We start from the raw sequence: 21,177 nt of genomic DNA, 5'->3' as shown, positions 1-21,177 counted from the left end.
CTTAGCCAGTTGACTTGCGAGTCCATTCACTTGGTGGAGGTCATGTTGAACTAATAATGTCACACAAGTTATTTGTGGTTAGGCATTATTCTTTCAATCATGTGCCGCAGAAGCCAAGGACCTTAGTTTACCAAACCCATCTTGGCCTATTTTTAGGACCGTAGTGCGGAGGTCGTTCAGATGTCAGTTCTGATACGATTGTTACGCGATACTACACTCATAAGAGTTTCTCTTGAGAATATTCTTGGAATACGAGTATTCGTTCCTCCGATAATATTCGAAAGATGGAACGATGATTATGGGAACCTCTGATAGAACATGTCTGGCAGGTTTAAACCCTAGTACACTCCCTTTGGGTGGTTCTTAACCGAGACTCCATGCTCGTGACTCTCAACAAACCCGTGATTCGTGGTTGAGTCGTTCAAGCATTGTTAATATCAATGGATCCCGGATCAGGTGTAAAACCTAAAATCCATCAAAGCGGCTGGTTGATATTAAGAATGTTAGAACCGGTTCATGTACCGTTAATATCAATGGAACTTGGGTGTCGATAAGGTGAAAACCTAAATCCACCAAAATGGATGATTGATATTAGGGATACATAGAGCTTTCCCACGACCTTTGTTTGGTGTGCTTTGTTTGATCCTTGAGTGTGTTTGTTGCATTCATGCATTCACGCATTCATCCGCATTCATGTCATCAAAAAAGAGAAAATTTTCAAGGAACTTAAAGGGTTATTTGCAAAATTTTCAGACATGGAAAGACCGAAAAGGCATACAAAGAAGTACAGCTTTAAGCAGCCTGATGTAAAAGAGTTAAGGAATCTGACATCATATGTATTAGATCCCTTGGGTTTCAAAGCTCGATATGGGAAGCTTCTGCCGTTGCTGACTACTCAAGTGGATGAGGGATTGATGAGCACTCTTGCTCAGTTCTATGATCCGCTCTATCATTGCTTCTTATTTCCGGACTTCCAGTTGTTGCCGACTTTGGAAGAATACTCTCACCTTATTGGGATTCCTATTCTGGATCAAGTGCCGTTCAGTGGCTTAGAGAGTATTCTATCTGCTCGAGAGATTTCCAGTCTGTTGCACATAGATGAAGATCAGATTAGAGCTAATCTGACTACCAAAGGCGGAATTCAAGGTTTTCCTTCCGAGTTCCTCATTGCCCAAGCTACCTTTTATGGGAAGGCCATGAGTGAGGATGCCTTTGAGGCTCTGTTTGTATTACTCATCTATGGATTGGTGCTGTTTCCCAACTTCGACAAGTTCGTCGACATGAACGCCATTAGGATCTTTTCAGTCCTTAATCCAGTTCCGACCTTGTTGGGTGATGCATATGTCTCTATGCATCTGAGGAATATGAAGAATGGAGGAGTCATTGTCTGCTGTTTACCCCTGCTGTACAAGTGGTTTATTTCGCACTTGCCGCAGACAATTGCTTTCAAGGAGAACAAGGGATGTCTACGGTGGTCCCAGAGACTCATGTCCCTCACCAATGATGATATCACCTGGTATGATCGCGTGTATGATACCGTTCAGATCATCAATTCTTGTGGTGAATTCCCCAATGTGCCTCTTCTTGGTACATGTGGTGGGATTACCTACAACCCTACGCTTGCACGTCGTCAGCTTGGGTTCCCCCTAAAGGATAAACCCCATAACATTCTGTTAGAAGGTGTGTTCTTTCAGGAGGGTAAAGATCCCCAAGGCCTGAAAGCCAGATTTGTCCGCGCTTGGCGCAATATTCGCATAAAGAGTAGGAATGAATTGGGTCCAAAGAACTGCATTGCTTTGGAGCCCTATACCTCTTGGGTCAGACAGAGGGCTGCTACCTACCTGATGCCATATGATCATCCAAGACCTACACTGTTGGATGTGGCTGGGCCTTCAACCCTCCCTACCCAACGTGTAGAGGAGTTGAGAGAAGAAGACCTTTCGCGTGCCTGGATCCGCGAGAGAGAGGAATTGCTGCAGCAGCTCAAGGAGAAGGATGATATGATTGAATTTCTCGAGCACCGAGTGATCGACGATCCGAACGACACTTGGACTTCTCTGCTTCCTCAATCATCCAAATTCTGGAAAAGGAAGTATGATCAACTTGCAAAGGAGAAAGCTGATATGGAGGCCGCCTATGAGAGAGAGATCAAGAAGTTGTGCACTTCTCGTCTTCCAGCATCCCGAGCTAATAGGGATCCATAGGATGTTATTTACCTTTTCTCTTTGTAATATTTAAAAGAATGCTGTACTTCTTTGTCTTAATATTTTGAATGAAATATTTTCCATGAACAATTAAAATGTTTAAATATTCAAAATATTGCAAGCAAAACCCTAAGGGTTCCTTGAAAACAAAGCATTTGCACAAGCATTTCATGCATCATTCTTGCATAAACAGGTACCCGTTTTTCTGGTCTTCCGGTTCTAACCTTTGCTCTTCATTTATTTTGAAGACAAGCTGACTCACCGGTATTATACGCGAGTCAACTCTGCAAGGATTATGGAGCAATTGGAACAAGAGAACCAGAGTTTGAGAGATGAAGTCGCCAGACTTGGCGCTTTGATGGAGCAACTTCTTGCTGCCCAGAATCAGCCTGCTCCTCAACAGCCAGCAACTCCGGTTCAGCGGACTGTCATATCAGAGATAGCTACTACATCGGTGCCTGTTAGTGCCCGTCAGCCAAACGCCATGCCTCCCGGTTTTCCTTGGGGGATGCCTCCCGGCTTCATGCCTGATCTGCCAGCTCCAACATTCGCTCAAATGCCGGCATCTAGCCCGGTCCCTATACCTGTTCCTCCTGTCGTGCATACCATGCCTAGGGTAGACGACACCATTTATCACTCTGAAGCGTCTGAGGGCTCAGATGTTCACGAGAAAATGGATGCAATGAACGACCAATTCCTTGAGCTGAGAAAGGAATTGAGAACTCTTAGAGGCAAAGATCTCTTCGGCAAGTCAGCAACCGAACTTTGTCTAGTTCCCGGTGTGAAGATACCAGTTAAATTCAAAGTCCCAGACTTTGAGAAGTATAAAGGGAACACTTGTCCTTTGGCACACTTGGTTATGTATGCCAGAAAGATGTCCACGCAGACCGACAACGATCAACTCTTGATCCACTACTTCCAAGACAGTTTGTCTGGTGCTGCTCTCCGTTGGTACATGAGCCTAGACAGCGTCAACATCCGCTCTTTCAATGATCTTGGCGAAGCTTTCGTCAAGCAATACAAATATAATGTTGACATGGCGCCTGACAGAGATCAACTCAGGTCTATGTCACAAAAGGACAAGGAGTCGTTCAAGGAGTACGCCCAGAGATGGCGTGAGCTGGCAGCTCAAATCACTCCACCATTAGAAGAGAAAGAGATGACCAAGATCTTTTTGAAGACTCTTGGGTCATTTTATTATGAGAGAATGGTGGCCAGCGCTCCCTCCGATTTCACCGAGATGGTGAACATGGGGATGCGTCTCGAAGAAGGTGTCCGCGAAGGACGGTTAGCTAAAGATGATGGTTCTTCCTCTAAACGATATGGAGCTTTTAAGAGGAAAGAAGGCGAAGCGCATGCTGTGCAGTCTCAGCCAAAGCATCGAAGACCCTCTGTTCAGAGGAAGCCTGCACATCATTCCAAACATCAGCATCAGGTAGCTAGTGTAGCACCTGTATTCAAGGATAATGCTCAGCAGTATCAGCATCAGCAGCAATATCCACAACCACAATATCAACAGCAACAGCAACGTCCACAGCAACAGGCCTACCAGCCTCGTGGAAGTACAACCAATCAAGCAAATGTGAGCTATGATAGGAAGAAGGTCAGCTTCGACCCTATTCCGATGACATATACAGAGCTTTATCCCTCCTTGTTGGAGAGGAAGTTGGTTTCACCCAGGGATCCTCCTGCTATTCCTGCCAACCCACAATGGTGGTACAAACCAGACCAGCATTGTGCCTACCATTCCGGTGCTCCGGGCCACAACGTTGAGAACTGTTTCCCGCTGAAGAATAAGGTTCAAGACCTTATGAGAAGTGGAATTCTGAGTTTTGAAGACTCTAACCCTAATGTCACCAGGAACCCATTGCCTTCGCATGGGAAGTCCGTCAATATGATCCAGGAAGATCTTGGGAAGTACAAAGTGAAGTACATCAGTCATATCCGGCAATCGTTGGTTGATTTACATAAAATGCTGTGTCAGCACAGTTATTTGGAGCATAACCACAATAAGTGCCGCGTCTGTTCCGTTAACCGCTTGGGTTGTGATCAGGTTCGCCGAGAACTGCAGATGATGTTGAATGAAGGTACCATTGAGATTCTCCAGAATCGCAATGTTGATACAGTTGAGCCCGAAGTGAGTGTTATCTCCCCGGTGTTCAAATTGCCAGAGCCCGTTGTTATTCGGTATAATAGCAACAAGCCTAAAGCTTCACCTGCTTTGGTTATCAAACCAGCCGGCCCTGTGCCATATTCATCTGATAAAGCTGTACCTTTCCGGTACAATCCTGTTGCTGTCCAGGATGGGGTTGAAGTACCTTTGCCTTCTACTTCTGTAACCACTATTGCTGATGTTAGTGGGTTGACCCGAAGCGGTCGTGTCTTTTCTGCGCCTGCTAAGGCTGTTGCTTCTGAATCTGTTGTGCACCCTGTGGGGACTGCTGTGAATGTTCAGAATCCGGCACTTGATGTTGCCAAACCCTCCTCGTCTGTACAAAAGACTCCTGTTTCTTCAGATGGCCCGAGTGGCATTGTTGATGAAGAATCTGATGAGATGCTGAGGCTCATCAGAAAGAGTGAGTATAATATTGTAGACCAGCTTCTACACACGCCCTCCAAGATTTCCATTCTTTCTCTATTGCTGAATTCAGAGCCTCATAGGGAGTCTCTGCAGAAAGTCTTGGACCTGGCATATGTTGATCACGACGTCACCTTGGAACAATTTGATAGCATTGTTGCAAACATTACCGCTTGCAACACTCTGAGCTTTTGTGACGCTGATCTCCCTGAGGAGGGAAGAGACCACAACATGGCCTTACATATATCCATGAACTGTAAATCTGATGCAATGTCCAATGTACTGGTGGACACTGGATCATCTCTTAATGTATTGCCAAAATCCACACTCTCCAGATTGTCATATCAAGGTCCTCCTATGAGGCAGAGTGGGGTTGTTGTTAAAGCTTTTGATGGGTCGCGCAAGACCGTGATTGGGGAAGTTGATCTCCCAATCAAGATAGGACCAAGTGATTTCCAGATCACTTTCCAAGTAATGGATATCCACCCATCATACAGCTGTCTCTTGGGCAGACCATGGATTCACGAGGCTGGCGCCGTGACATCCACCCTACACCAAAAGCTGAAGTTTGTCAAAAATAAGAAGTTGGTTGTAGTAGGGGGAGAAAAGGCTCTCCTGGTCAGTAATCTGTCTTCTTTCTCGTACATTGATGCAGAGGATGAAGTTGGAACTCAGTTCCAAGCTTTATCTATTGATAAACCAATCGAGAAGAAGTCTCCTTCATTCACTTCCTACCGAGATGCTAAGCTGGCCATTGAATGTGGTGCAGTTGCTGGATTAGGGAAAGTGCTTGAACTTGAAGATAATCGATCCCGGGCTGGCATTGGCTATGGTTCTGGGGCATGCAATGAGCAAGGTCTGTTCACCAGTGGAGGATTCATCCATGCTGATCAACCTGCAGAAGAGGAAGCTGCTGCTATCATTGAAGAAGAAGACGCAGAAGATCTGAACAATTTTGTTATTCCTGGTGGTGTCTGCCACAATTGGGTCGCTGTGGATGTTCCTACAGTTATCCATAGATCAGAGTAATTGTTCACTTTTGTTTAAAACCCTTCTCCCATGCCAAAAGGAGAAGTGATGACATTGTTGGCAAAGCATATATACAATGATATTTTCATTCAATTTTTGCATTGTCAAAACATTTGTTTTTCCTTTGTTTTCACTTTTTGCTTTTCTTTATGAAATCAGTGATCACAAAAAAACCATAAAAACAAAAATAAAAGCTGTAAAAGCAACATTCTTTCATCTGCATAATGATTTGCTTGTTTAAAATTCTGAAGTTTTTTTCTTAACCAAAATCATTATGCAGGTTGATCTTAAAACCCATTGAACATAATGATCCAACGCCATCTCCCAATTTTGAATTCCCTGTATTTGAGGCGGAAGAAGATGACGTTGAAGAGATTCCTGATGAGATCACTCGTCTCCTTGAGCACGAAGAGAAGATCATTCAGCCGCATCTCGAAGACTTGGAAACAGTCAACTTGGGATCTGAAGATTGTGAGCGCCTGGTGAAGATTGGGGCACTTCTTGAAGGGTCTGTTAAGGAAGATTTGATCAGCTTGCTACGAGAATATTCAGATATCTTTGCTTGGTCCTATGAAGACATGCCGGGTTTAGATACAGATATTGTGCAACATTTCCTGCCTTTGAAGCCTGAGTGCGTGCCTGTGAAGCAGAAGCTCAGAAGAACTCATCCAGATATGGCAGTGAAGATCAAAGAGGAAGTTCAGAAGCAAATTGATGCGGGGTTTCTGGTGACTTCGACATATCCTCAATGGGTGGCCAACATTGTGCCTGTTCCTAAGAAGGACGGAAAAGTCCGTATGTGCGTTGACTATAGAGATTTGAATAAAGCTAGCCCAAAAGATGATTTTCCTCTACCACACATTGACATGTTGGTAGACAATACAGCTAAATTCAAAGTCTTTTCCTTTATGGACGGATTTTCCGGATATAATCAAATCAAGATGGCACCAGAGGATATGGAGAAGACAACATTCATCACACCTTGGGGAACATTCTGTTATCGAGTGATGCCCTTCGGTTTGAAGAACGCCGGAGCCACGTATCAACGAGCTATGACTACCTTGTTTCATGATATGATGCACAAGGAGATAGAAGTCTATGTTGATGATATGATTGCTAAGTCCCGAACGGAAGTTGAGCATATTGAGCATTTGTTGAAGCTTTTTCAGCGTTTGAGGAAGTTCCAGCTTCGTCTGAATCCGAACAAATGTACTTTTGGAGTCCGTTCCGGCAAGTTGTTGGGTTTTGTGGTAAGTGAAAGAGGTATTGAGGTTGATCCTGCCAAGGTCAAAGCAATACAAGAGATGCCCGCACCCAAAACTGAGAAGCAAGTTCGAGGTTTTCTTGGCCGCTTGAACTACATTTCCAGATTTATATCCCACATGACTGCCACATGTGCGCCGATATTCAAGCTCCTCCGGAAAGATCAGTCTCATGATTGGACCGAGGATTGCCAGAAAGCTTTCGACAGTATCAAAGATTATCTGTCCGAACCTCCGATTTTGTCTCCGCCAGTAGAAGGAAGACCTCTGATTATGTACTTGACAGTTCTTGAAGACTCGATGGGTTGTGTACTCGGTCAACAAGATGAATCAGGGAAGAAGGAGTTTGCTATATACTACCTCAGTAAGAAGTTTACTGATTGTGAGTCTCGGTACTCTATGCTTGAGAAGACGTGCTGTGCTTTAGCTTGGGCAGCTAAGCGTTTGCGCCAGTACATGATAAATCATACAACTTGGTTGATATCCAGAATGGATCCAATTAAGTATATCTTCGAGAAGCCTGCTTTAACTGGGAGGATTGCCCGTTGGCAGATGCTGTTGTCTGAGTATGATATTGAGTATCGAGCTCAGAAAGCTATCAAAGGTAGTATCTTGGCTGACCACCTAGCGCACCAGCCGATTGAAGATCATCAGTCTGTTCAGTATGACTTCCCTGACGAGGAAATTCTGTATTTGAAGATGAAAGATTGCGATGAGCCTACACTTGATGAAGGTCCAGAACCTGGTTCCAGATGGACGATGGTGTTTGATGGCGCTGTTAATCAATACGGAAATGGAATTGGGGCAGTAATTGTTAATCCCCAGGGATCGCACATTCCCTTTACAGCAAGGCTAACTTTCAAATGCACGAATAATATGGCGGAGTATGAAGCCTGTATTATGGGACTTGAAGAATGCATTGATTTGAGAATCAAATATCTTGATGTCTATGGTGATTCAGCTTTGGTTGTCAATCAGATCAAAGGTGAATGGGAGACGAATCAACCAGGTCTCATCCCATACAGAGATTATGCAAGGAGAATTTCAACTTTCTTTACAGAAGTTGAATTTTATCATATTCCTCGAGAAGATAATCGGATGGCAGATGCCCTTGCTACGCTTGCTTCCATGATGGTTGTCAGATGGTGGAATGATGTTCCCAACATCACTGTGATGCGCTTAGACAGACCCGCTCACATATTTGTAATTGAAGACGTGAAAGATGACAAGCCTTGGTATTTTGATATCAAGAATTTCCTCCAGAACCAGGTCTACCCGCCTGGGGCATCTGTCAAAGATAGGAAAACTTTGAGAAGGTTGTCAGGCAGTTTCTACCTCAGTGGTGAAGTGCTGTACAAGAGAAATTTTGATATGGTTTTGCTCAGATGCGTGGATAGACACGAAGCAAACCTATTGATGACTGAGGTCCATGAAGGTTCATTTGGTACTCATTCCAATGGACATGCCATGGCTAAGAAAATGTTGAGAGCAGGCTACTATTGGCTGACAATGGAGTCTGACTGTTGCAAGTATGTGAAGAAATGTCACAAGTGTCAAATTTATGCGGATAAGATTCATATTCCTCCGACACTCCTGAATGTGATTTCATCACCATGGCCTTTCTCTATGTGGGGAATCGACATGATCGGCATGATTGAGCCGAAAGCGTCCAACGGACATCGGTTTATTCTCGTAGCAATTGATTACTTCACCAAATGGGTTGAAGCCGCGTCGTACGCGAATGTAACCAGACAGGTGGTTGTGAAGTTTATCAAGAACCAGCTGATTTGCCGTTATGGTGTGCCAGAGAGGATCATTACTGATAATGGATCCAATCTGAACAACAAGATGATGGATGAGTTGTGCGCTGAATTCAAGATTGCACACCATAATTCCTCTCCTTACAGGCCTAAGATGAATGGGGCTGTTGAAGCTGCTAACAAAAATATCAAGAGAATTATCCAGAAGATGACTGTCACCTACAAAGATTGGCATGAGATGCTGCCATTTGCTTTGCATGGATATCGTACGTCTGTACGCACTTCAACAGGGGCAACCCCTTTCTCTCTTGTTTATGGCATGGAAGCCGTTCTCCCAGTAGAGGTGGAGATCCCATCAATGCGAGTCTTGATGGAAGCCAAGTTGACAGACGCTGAATGGATTCAGAGTCATTACGACCAACTGAATTTGATTGAAGAGAAGAGATTAACTGCCATGTGCCATGGTCAGTTGTATCAGCAGAGAATGAAGAAAGCATTCGACAAGAAGGTCAAGCCTCGTGTGTTCCGAGAAGGTGACCTTGTGCTCAAGAAAGTTTTGTCTTTCGCGCCCGATTCCAGGGGCAAGTGGACTCCAAACTACGAGGGTCCATATGTTGTTAAGAGAGCCTTTTCAGGCGGAGCTTTGATGCTTACAACAATGGATGGGGAGGATTTCACTCGTCCTGTGAATTCAGATGCAGTTAAGAGATACTTTGCCTAAAAAAAAAGTATATGCAAATGAAAAAACAAATGAAAAAAACAGAATTGCTCGCTAAGTTGAAAACCCGAAAGGGCGGCTTAGGCAAAAATGAGCGTCTCGGTGGAGAACCCGCAAGGGTAATCCAGGCAAAAAAATTAGAGACTTGAAAAAAAAGTAATATATTTGCATCCCGCTAGATTGAGTACCTCACTCTGGGGCAATCTAGGCAAAAATTAGGGATTTTGGCAAGTAACTGCATCCTGACAAGGCTTTCTGTTCATCAGTCGTCATTTCGTCAGAAGATTCTCGATTCGTCATCAACCGAAGCTTCGGATACATCGAGATTCAAATTGGTAGAGAAAGGATCATTATGTTCAATGTAGCCCTCTTCCAATATATATCACTGATTTCAAATTTGTACAGATCTATGGAGTCTTGCCATTTGCAGACTACCATTCTATCAAATCAATTTGAGCTTTTTATCCAATTATTTGCACTCTTATTTGTTTCAATTCAACAAATGTTTTGCATTGTTTTAAATTGATAAAAATGTCATTGTTTTAAACAAATCAAATTTTTCCAAAAAATTTTTGTTTTAAACAAAGTGAATATTCATAAGATTGAAAGGATACTCAAGAATATCTCAGTGCTCTCCCGAGGGTGGCATAATTCCCAACAGGTAAGACATTGGTTCATATTCCTGGTTTGGTGGTATCTTCTTTCTTCAGATCTTTGTTGAGGTTGTTCCTCAAACAAAGTTGTTGTTGGGGCTGTTCCCCAGTATAATCGCAAGCAGAGTGTTGTTGAAGACTTCATTCTCCAGCAGCAGCTTTCCCCTAGCATGGGTGTTTTCTTGTAGAAGTTTCGGCGGTTGATGGTTTGTCATCTTGGTGCCCTGTCACTTTCTCTAGTGGGTCGTATGCCCCAGACTTTATTTGTCTCCTCAGCAGTCATGAATATAGTTGTTGATTGATACTCTCCTCGGAGTCGCGAGTATAACCGTTGTTGATATTCCCCTCTGAGTCGCGAGCAGAGCTGTTATTAATATCCTCACCAGGGTTGCAAGTGGAGTTGTTACCGCTTTTCCCCATGCAGTGTGCCAGCAGGAACTGTCTGTTTCCTCAGCATGATCGTTTTCTTTTTGAAGACTCGGTAAGTCAGTGGTTTGATACCCAGTACTTTACCCTCTCCCCGGCGAAGTCGTCCGCGGAATTGTTGCTATCTCTCCATCAGAATTTTTTCTCTTCAGCAGAGCAGGATTTATTTTCCTACTCCGTGGTTGATTGGGTTGGTATCCCGGTATTTCAATCATCTTTTCCTCAGCTTAGTCTGCAGAATGTTTGTTGTGGCAGTTTCGCCCGCTGATTACTCTTTCAATCCCCGATATGGTCGGATGATGACTCTAGCCTCCAGTGAACGGATTTATTTCCTGACTGTTTGTGATCCCCAGTAGAGTGGCTTATATGGCAGAATCTACTCGTTGTGATCAATTTGCTGTATATTCTCCCCAAGTGGAGTGGTTCATGGTAGAATCTACTTGTTTGATATGTCCTCCCTCAGGGGTCTGTTCCCAAGAGAGTAGCCGACAGTTTTCCCCAGTAGAGTTGCTTATGCAGTCAGATTCTATTTGGATGATATCGTTCTCCCTCAGTGGGTTATTCCCCAGCGGAGTTGTGTGGATTTGCTTCTACCGCAGTTCGTGCTTATGCACCTTTTGTTTCTCAGATGACACTGGGATCCCCTGCAGATATACTTTGGGATTTCTCTTGTTCCTCTACAGATTCGTCTTGGTGGCTGTTTCGCCCGTTGCGACTTTCTGTACCCTGATTGGGTTGTTTCCTGATATCTATGACTCGCTGCTTCTTCAGCAGTACCTGCAAATCTTTGCTTTACGGCATACAGATCTCCACAGATTGGCTCTCCAGCTGGTTTTTCCCCTGGAAGTATAATACCGGACGTTGTTCCTGAACCTTGTTTGTGTTAGAACTGTCTGTTTTGTCAGCATTCATCAAACATAAATCACGCATATTCATGCATATTCATAAACATTCAGATATTCATGTTGCATTCTTGCCATATATCCGTTGTTTGTCGTGTCTCCTGCTATGGTGATACAGATCTTCTTTACAGATCTCCCCAAGCAGATGTCGGGTGTTATAAATCTCTCCATATAGAGTCAACCCCCATAAGCAGAAAATGTTGTCTTTCCTTCTGCAGTTCCCCACTGAGATATATCCTCGTGGATGACGGTTTCTTCCGTTTCCTCCCAACACATATATTGGGATGGATTTTCCTATTTGAGTTATATCCTCATTAGGACGTGTCTTTATTCAGTCTGTCTCTTCGGATCATTCCCGAATTGGCTATTTGTCAGATATCTTGTACTTCCCAGTGGGTTGTTCCCCAGCGGAATGTTTTTGGGCCTCTACCCTCATAACCGGTAGTTGTAAGTCCTATCTTTCCTGGCTTTCTTAACAGAATTTGTGGTTATACACCTTTTATTCTCCAGCCAGAGTTTTTTGGTTTTCTACCTCATACCCGGTAGTCGTAAATCCTATTTTTCTGCTCTCCAGCAGTCTGTGGTTTGTTATAAACCCTATTTTGGTTTCCCGTGCGGATTTGTGATTTGTTCTATCCCCACGCGGAGTTGTTGGTCTTCTACCCCGTATTCGGTAGATGTAAACCCTAATTTGGTGGTTATCTTCATTCAATATTTGATGTTGATTTTCCTTTGCTTGGATAAGTTGCTCAGATCAGCACTTATATCCCCAGCAAGTCTTTTGTGGATAATTGCCGTATGCTAGCAATTTTATCCCCAGTGGGTCTTTTCACCGTATGCTAGTGATTTGTTCCCCGGATCATTGGTTGTTTACCAATGCATCCCCAGCTAGTCTTCTGTCGATAATTGCCGGATGCTTGCAATTTATCCTCAGCAGTTCACCTTTCATTTACCCTTTTGTTGGTAATGTCTGTTGCTCCTTTTGATTGGTTATCATTATATACCTAATTTGGTATCCCGATAGCCTTTCTTTTCGGTTGATTTATCCTTTATTAACCCAGTAACCGGTTGTGGATAATCTTCCATGCGAGTATATTATTCACGGTCTGCCGGTAATGAATAATATATCTCATGCACTCTTCAGTCGAAGCCTTTTGTGTTTCCCCAGTTGAGTAAGATTCGTTATTTCCCTTTGCGGAGTCGAATATTTCTTTGTTGTTGGATAATTGCCGGATGCTTGCAGTTTATCCCTTTGAGTTGTCTTTCGTTTACCCGTATGCTTGGTATCGATTGTCTCTCTTTTTGGTTAGTCACCTATTATATACCCAGTAACCGGTATCTCTGGTGTCTTTTCCTTGCGAGTATATTATTCACGGTCTGCCGGTAATGAATAATATATCTCATGCGCTCTTTAGTTGGAATCCTTTGTTGATTTTCCCCAACTGAGCAAGATTCGTATTCTTTGTAGAATCGAATAGCCATCCTTTAACCAGTTTGTGTTTTGGATGATGAGTGTTTTGGAAGTGAAAACCAATTCACGTTTCGGTAGATCACCTATTATATACCCAGTAACCGGTATCTCTGGTGTTTCTTACCATGCGAGTTTATTATCTACGTTCTGACGGTAATAGATAATATATCTCATGCGAGTATCTTATCCACGGTCTGCCGGTAATGGATATTATATCTCATGCACTCTTTGGGTTTGTGTCCCCATTTGAGTAAGATTCGTTTTCCCGTTGTGTATTCGAATGCCCATCCTGTAAGTCGATTTGCTTTTGTAAGCCCTCCTTTCGGATAATGAGTGTTTTGGAAGTGAAAACCAATTCACGTCTTCGGATTTTATCCTATAAACAACCCAGTAACCGGTTCAGGATAATTTTCCTTTCGAGTATATTATTCACGGTCTGCCGGTAATGAATAATATGTCTCATCTGAGTATTCTATCCACGTTCTGACGGTAATGGATATTATATCTCGTGCGCTCTTGAGTCAATCTTTTGATTGTTTTCCCCTCAGAGTAAGATTCATTTTCCTTGTGGAATTGAATGTCCATCCTATAAACAAGTTTGCTTTTCTAGCTTTCTTCAGGATGATGAGTGTTTTGGAACACACACCAATTCACGTCTTTGGTCGGTCACCTATTATATACCCAGTAACCGGTATCCTTGGTGTTCCTTCCTGTTTTTGTTACCCTTATGCCTGGTAACATCTCATTTCTTTGTTACTTCCCTCAGTGGAACTTTTTGTTGCTTCTCCTCAGGAGTCAGCTTGTGTCTCTCCAATGGATTTATTTTCCATTTGGAATTCTCTTCCCAGTGTGAGTCCTTCACTCCCCAGTGAGTTCTCCTGTCTGTTTTCTGTTATTTCCTTAATCAGAGTCGTGTCTTGTTCACGTTATGTCAGTTTTATCTTCCCCAGTTTGGAGTCGTGTATTGTTCACACATCTCATTTTCTTTTATTATCCCCATAGAGTCTTGTTAGAGTCTCTGTTCCTGGTGAGTGTACTACTCCGATGGATCGTCTTTTCTTCTGTGTGAACTATATTCCCCACAGAATTTGTGTCTTTTACACGCATACATTTGCATCATGAGGTCTCTTAGGGACCAAAATTTGTCTCATTACTGTTATTTAAGCCCATTCTACCGCGTCGATATGAAGATTTCTAAACTTCACTTCTCCGGCTAGAATGACCTTAAATAGGGGCATCTGTAAGACCCCAATTTTGGGCCCTAAGATCCCTCATGGCCCATATCATTCATATCATAACCTCAAGGATCAATGCATGCCTTTGCTTTCCTCTTAGTGGATAGGTTGCCTTGTGGTTTGTTTCTTGATCACCAAGCATACTTTGCATTTGTATATTTTTGCTTTTCATATGTTTATCATTCAAAAAGTACAAAAATACTGTCAGTCTAACCTTGTTGCTTGCAGTGGAAGCAATCATCAGCAATTAGGTCAAAGTCAGTCATTGATCAGTCAAAACAATGGATGATGGCCATTCTTGCAGAATTTGGGCATCATGATTATTAATCAAAAGTTCATATGTCTTGGGACATCATTTGAAGTCAAGTCCTCAAGGAATTAGGGTTTGGAAATCATCAGAAGAAGTTCAATCAGTCCAAAACCCTAGAAAAGTCAAACTTGGTCAACTGTTGATTTAATCAAGAATTTGATGGATAGAATTGATTTGAAGGAGTTCATTCATGCTTGTATAAGCCTCATCTATCATGTTCAACCTCATCATGGAAGAAAATCAAGTCAATCAGAAAATTTTCCAGAAATAGCAAGTGGACCTGTAATTTCAACTGCCAAAAATGGAAACTTCTTGATCTTAAACTTACATCATGATACAAGCTTCAAATGAATTTTTGCCCAACATGAAAGTTGAAGATCTTGTCTTCCCATTTTCAAAAAGACCAAGAACATCAAAATCCCATGTGTGGTTGTCAAGATATGATCAAATCATTTTCACCAATTTTTGAACTTCAACAAGCCATAACTCTCAAACCATAAGGCCAAATTTGGTGGGGTTTTTTCCTACAAACCACATTTTTCATCCTCTTTCCAAAAATATATATTTCATGACCTAAAACCTTGCCAATCAAAATGGCATTTTTGGACCTTTTGCATTTAAATTCAAAGTTTGACCAAACTTTGACTTTTTGAGTTTTTGACTTTTTCTTGATTTGGTCAATTGGGAAATGTTCCATATCACATTTGTGACTTGTTCCAATCCCAAAACCATCATCATACCACCATTTTCCATCATTTTGAATTAAAATGCAAATTTGGCATTTGTTGCAAATAGAAGTACACAAGCAAAGCAAGGTACAGCATGCTGCAGCAGACCACAAACAGCATTTTGTTTGGTCATTTGCAGTCTGTCCAAGCCCACTCAAGCAGACAAACACCTCCCATTTTCCACTTTGTGCATAGTTAGCAATTTTGGCAAATGGAGCTCATTAAGCTAATCCAGCTTATCATTCCTTAAACCAATTTAAAACAGACAATATAAAGTGCATTTTTCTGACATTTGTGGAACCCTAGACAGCAGCTATCACAGAAATATACACATTCTCTCATTTCCCATTCTGGCTCGATTGCCTCTTTTGTCAAAAAACTCCAAAATACTCGAGCAGTTTTTGATTGTTCCTTAACCTAGACAATATCTTGAAGCATTTTCCAAGCACAACTCATCACCTGCAGCCATTTCTCATTCTGTTTTTTTTCAAAGCTCAACAATGGCAGATGGGTATTTGTTTGTTTCCAAGCATCCTTGAGCTAAAGTCATCCAACCATTCATCCTTTCCAAGCATTTGAAGCATCTGTTTCGAGCTGTAATCACCAAAACAACACTGCACATCAGTTTTCTTCAAAAATAAGTAAGTGATTCGATCTCTTCATTCTATATGCCATGCTATGTTTTAGCTAGTTTGTGTTGTACTGATTCTCATGAACTTCAAATGGTGTGAAATGGTTGAGTATGCTGTGAGAAAATTGAACTTCTTTGTTTATGCTCAAATAAGTTTTGGTTCGATTTGGTTTGTTTAAGCTGACTTCGTGAAATCCATTACTGAAATGTTGATGTACATGATATGATGATTCTATTGGTGTACTTGATTGAGTGTTCTGGGCATTTCGAAATTTTCATGTTTGAATAGTGATGAATGAATACTGCTGATGTTAAACCTTACTCTCACCATAAATTCCACTTGATTTTGTTTGGTGTGTTTGCTTAAAATTTGCATGAACCTTTTTGCTTACCATGTTAAGTGAGTTTATGTTGGATGTTGGTGTTTTTGAGTTAGTGCTCATTTTGACTGATAATGCCATGCTTTGGTTCTTAGTCGAATTTTGTTCTGATGACATGAACCATGCTCTTCTGCTGTTATGCTACTACCATGCTGTGTTGGTTGAATGAGGTTACATTGATTTGTTTTGATTATTGACATTGGTTACAGTTGATGCTTGAATGTTGAACAACTGATATTGGAGTTGTATGCTGTGTGTAAACCCCTAGTATTGCTTGAAAACACAGATAATTCAAGGTTGATTGACTGCTGTTTGCTATATGTTGCAATGCCATGTTATGGTATGATGTTGCTTGAAGCTTGTTTCTATGAGCTGAACATATTGTTGCTGTTGTTTGTTTGCTTGTTGGTTGGAACTTCAATTGAGGATGATTTTGATAAACACATTATGCTGTTTTGAACCTTATAAACACTGCCTAAAATCCATTTGATTGCCGTATGCTGTCAACCTGCTTACTGCATAAACCTCACCCATACCATGCTGTTGGTTAATGTTTGTTTGGTTGATGATTGATGTTGCTTGATGGTCACTATGCCATGACATTGTGTGTTTGTGTTGATAAACCATGAACATGAAAATGATGCTGTTAATACCATGCTGTTGTTTGGTCTGCTGTTTGAATGATGATGATTTTATGCTGCTATGCTGTTGAACTTTGCTATTTTCCAGCTAAAACAGAAATTCCATATGCCTTGTGTTGATTTTGGTTGGTTATATTTGCATGATGATAACATGATGAACTTGATACCATGACCATTGTTGTTTTGAACCTTATAACATATGTCCTGAAAATCCATGAGACCATGTGGTATGCTGTTGAGCGCCTGCTGCTACACATTGCCAAAAGCCATGCTGCTACAATCCTGTTGATGTCTTGAACTCGCCATGAAAAATCCATTTGATTGTGCTATATGCTGTTGCTTGCTATTGTTTTGATGAACATGATGATGATTGAAGTTGATACCCTGTTCGTGCATGCTGTTAGCTGTCCAGAATTTTGATGCATTGGTTGTTGCTATGTTGCAAATGTTGCATGAACCTATTGCTTGCCATGCTGTTTATGCCCTAATGTTTGGAAGTTGTTTGTTTTTTGATGAACATTATTGAATGATGGAGCTTGCCATGAACACATACTGTCATAAACCCTCGAGCATGCCTAAAAACCATATAAATTGCATTTGAATGCTGTTGTTTGCCTGTTTGGTCGAATGATGTTGATGTTCATAGTGCCCTGCTGTTTGCTATTTTTGAACTGCCCAGAAATCCTTTGAATTGTGCTTGCCATGTTTATTTGTTGACAATGGTTGGTGCTGTTTGGAAAACAATTGCTGTTTGCTTGCCTTGGCCATACTGCTTAAACCCTAGGGCTTTTCCAAAACAGAATTTGAACTCCATTGGCCAAGTTCACTGTTCCATTGGCAACAGCCAATAGGAACATTTCCCGTGTCCTGCTTATGCTGTGCGTTTTGGTTAAGTGAGTTGAATATTACAATTGCCATCCTGTTGACTTTGTTTGACTCCTTATATCATGTCATCTTGTTCATACTTTGTTCAATTATTCATCAACTTCCACAATTCATTTTAAATTCATTTTAACTCCAAAAATTGTGAGATTTTTTGCATTAAACTCATGAATGTGTCTAGTATTTTATGGTGAATTTTAATTAATTTTTCATGTTCTGGATTTTAAATGATAATTGTTTTCTTCACATGTATGCATAAATGATACATTGTTCCATTCCTTTTGTGAAATTGTCATATTGCATCCAATGAGCTTGAAATTTTTTGTGGTAGAACTAGACACATTGATCTTCATTTCCATATAAAGTTTGTGGATTTCTCATTTGTGGTTTGATAGATATGAATTTTTGAATTAGGGTGTGACAATTTGTGTCACACCAATGATATGCAAATGTATGATTTTTGTTCACATGCTTCCCCTTATCCAAATCACTTGAAATTTTGCATGAATGATCCCTTGTATGTCTAATTGATGTATGAATTTTCTTGGAATTAATCTTGCTGTTTTCCATTTGATTGAGAATTTTCTTCCATATGTGGTCATTTGTTGACTTTTTGTGCTATGCCTTGCCAAATCTTTTGTGAAATTCTCAAATCTTATTGTATGACCATGAAATTTCATATGTGATAACTAGACACCTCAAGCTTTGCATTGGTGTTAATCTCATTCATTTCTCTTCTGTTTTCAAATTGATATGATTTTTTGAAGTTGACTTATGTTTGTTGACTTTCACCTTGCTTACTTGAATTTGGTTTGACTTCATGATTTTGTTGACTGCCTTCCTCTCATCCAAATGCCATGAAATTTGGCATGTATACCATGTTAGATGTTAGGATTGAGTGTGATTTATTTCATAATTTTTGAAAATGTTTGAGTTGACTTTTGAATGAAGTCTTTGCTGTTGACTTTTGTATGCTTCTCTTGCCATGCTTTGCATTCATTTGCATATGAAATGATCATAATGCATGATATAATTGTGAATCCAATTGAGAATGCTTCTTGAATGTTTTAAACTTGGTTTGGGTTGACTTTGTCTTGCTGCCTTGACTTTTTCTTTCATCTTTGACCCTAGGCTAGTCCTAGTGGTCTTCTAAGCTTACAATTGAGCTGTTTGTTTCAGGTTGAGCACCAATGCCTCAAAGACCATTCAAATTTGTTTGAGTTGAATTATATGATGTGCTAACATTTGTTTTGTAGGTGACTCATATGCTTGAGTCTTTGTGCCTTGCACAATTGGTCCCACTGTGTGACTATTGGTTCATTTCCTTTTGGTTTTGACTGTTGACTTGTTTGCTAATGAGTTTGACTTTTTCAGGTACTTTAGTTGCCTAAGTTCTTTGAACTTGATTGCTTGCTTTGCTTTTTAGCATTTGCTTTGAGGTATAATTACTTCTTCTTCATGTAGTCTGGAGACCCGGTCTGTTATTTGACCGGGCAAACTGTCTGAAGTCCTCCTTAAGAGGCAATGCCTGTGTTTGTTTAAATTTGTCCTAAGCAGGAAAAGTCCTTCAAGTAAGGCAATTGGTGGAAGGTAGGGATAAGCAATCTATCCCCCACTATTCAGTGTGTCCTCTCTTTGCTCCCATTACATGGTTGAAGCATTGAGATAAAAACCCAAGATCTAATCGAGTCAATAAGGGGAAAGAGTTCCATCTTTCTGGACTCCCCCACTTTCTATTTGATGCTCTCTCTGATATGAGATTGAAGCAATGAGGCACACCCCTCATCTCCTTTTTCATCTGCTTCACCTGAGCCCCTCAATGGCCAGGTTAAGAGCGACCTTCACCTATTACAGTGGACTTTCAAAGTCAAACCCTCTTGTGTGAGCCCCCCATTGTTTGGCTATAGAGTGTGCTGTTTGATATTCATTGATTGATTGATTGCTTCATGTGCACTTGTTTGCTTGTATGCTATGCATTTATCATCATCAATTGCCATTAGTGCATGTTCATCTCATTTGCTTTTTGTGATGCTATCATTGTTGTTTGCCCATTAAGGACAATTGTAAGTCCATTGCTTTGGCATTTGCTCCTGTGATATGGAAGGATAGAGTGTAAGACCTCATTGGTCACTCATATCTTCTGTTTATCTGTTTGTATGTGAGGATACAGTTATAAGTCCCTGTAAGTTGGCATCTGTTATCCTGTGATCATAGTTTGATCTATCTGTTTGTATGTGAGGATACAGTTGTAAGTCCCTGTAAGTTGGCATCTGTTATCCTGTGATCATAATTTGATCTGTTTGTTGTATGTGAGGTTGCAGTTATAAGTCCCTGTAAGTTGGCATCTGCTTTCCTGTGATCATAGTTTGATCTATCTGTTTGTATGTGAGGATACAGTTGTAAGTCCCTGTAAGTTGGCATCTGTTATCCTGTGATCATAGTTTGATCTATCTGTTTGTATGTGAGGATACAGTTGTAAGTCCCTGTAAGTTGGCATCTGTTATCCTGTGATCATAATTTGATCTGTTTGTTGTATGTGAGGTTGCAGTTATAAGTCCCTGTAAGTTGGCATCTGCTTTCCTGTGATCATAGTTTGTTCATCTGTTTGTGTGAGAGGTTGCAATTATAAGTCCCTGTAAGTTGGCATTTGCATTCCTATGATCATATTGTTGCTTTTGTTTCTTGTATGTGAGGATCCATTGTAAGTCCCTGTGATGTGGCATTGGATTTCCTGTGAGCATACTGTGGAGTTAACCTAAGTCCAGATAGATTGGCAGTTAACTTCCATATTTCATCTTTGTTTTTCTTTTGAGGAGATCGGTGTAAGTCCATTGAGTGGCATCTGATATCCTGTTCTGTTTTAGGAGACTGGTGTAAATCCATCTATTGGTATCCGGTATCCGCTTTTATTTCTTTGCCTGTGGAGATTAGTGTAAGTCCATTGAGTGGCTTCTGACATCCCGTTTTGTTTTAGGAGATTGGTATAAGACCATTGATTGGCATCCGATATCCGCTTTTCTTTTGCTTTGTTTGTTATTATTGATTGCTATTCCAAAGGACACACTTGAATCATTCCCCATATGATCTCAAGAAGTGAACCTTCTAAGAAGTTTTACTATCCATCTTCATCCATTCATCATTCATTACGTCTTAGAACCTTTTCACACTTTATCTTTTAAACTTGACATAAGTGTTGTGCAAACATCTTCATGTTTTCTAACTAAAAACCTGGACTCAAGTCCTTGACCCTTTTTCAAACTCCATTTCATAATACTTATTTGAATTAATCCTAATCATACTTTGACCTCATTTTCATAATCATAATCAGTAACTTCACTCATTCACTTGTTTTGGCTTTGTCCATTAA

This window comes from Lathyrus oleraceus, chromosome 6 (assembly GCF_024323335.1).
Source record: "Lathyrus oleraceus cultivar Zhongwan6 chromosome 6, CAAS_Psat_ZW6_1.0, whole genome shotgun sequence".
NCBI classification, from domain to species: Eukaryota; Viridiplantae; Streptophyta; class Magnoliopsida; order Fabales; family Fabaceae; genus Lathyrus; species Lathyrus oleraceus.
Note: the sequence above shows the minus strand (reverse complement) of the source record.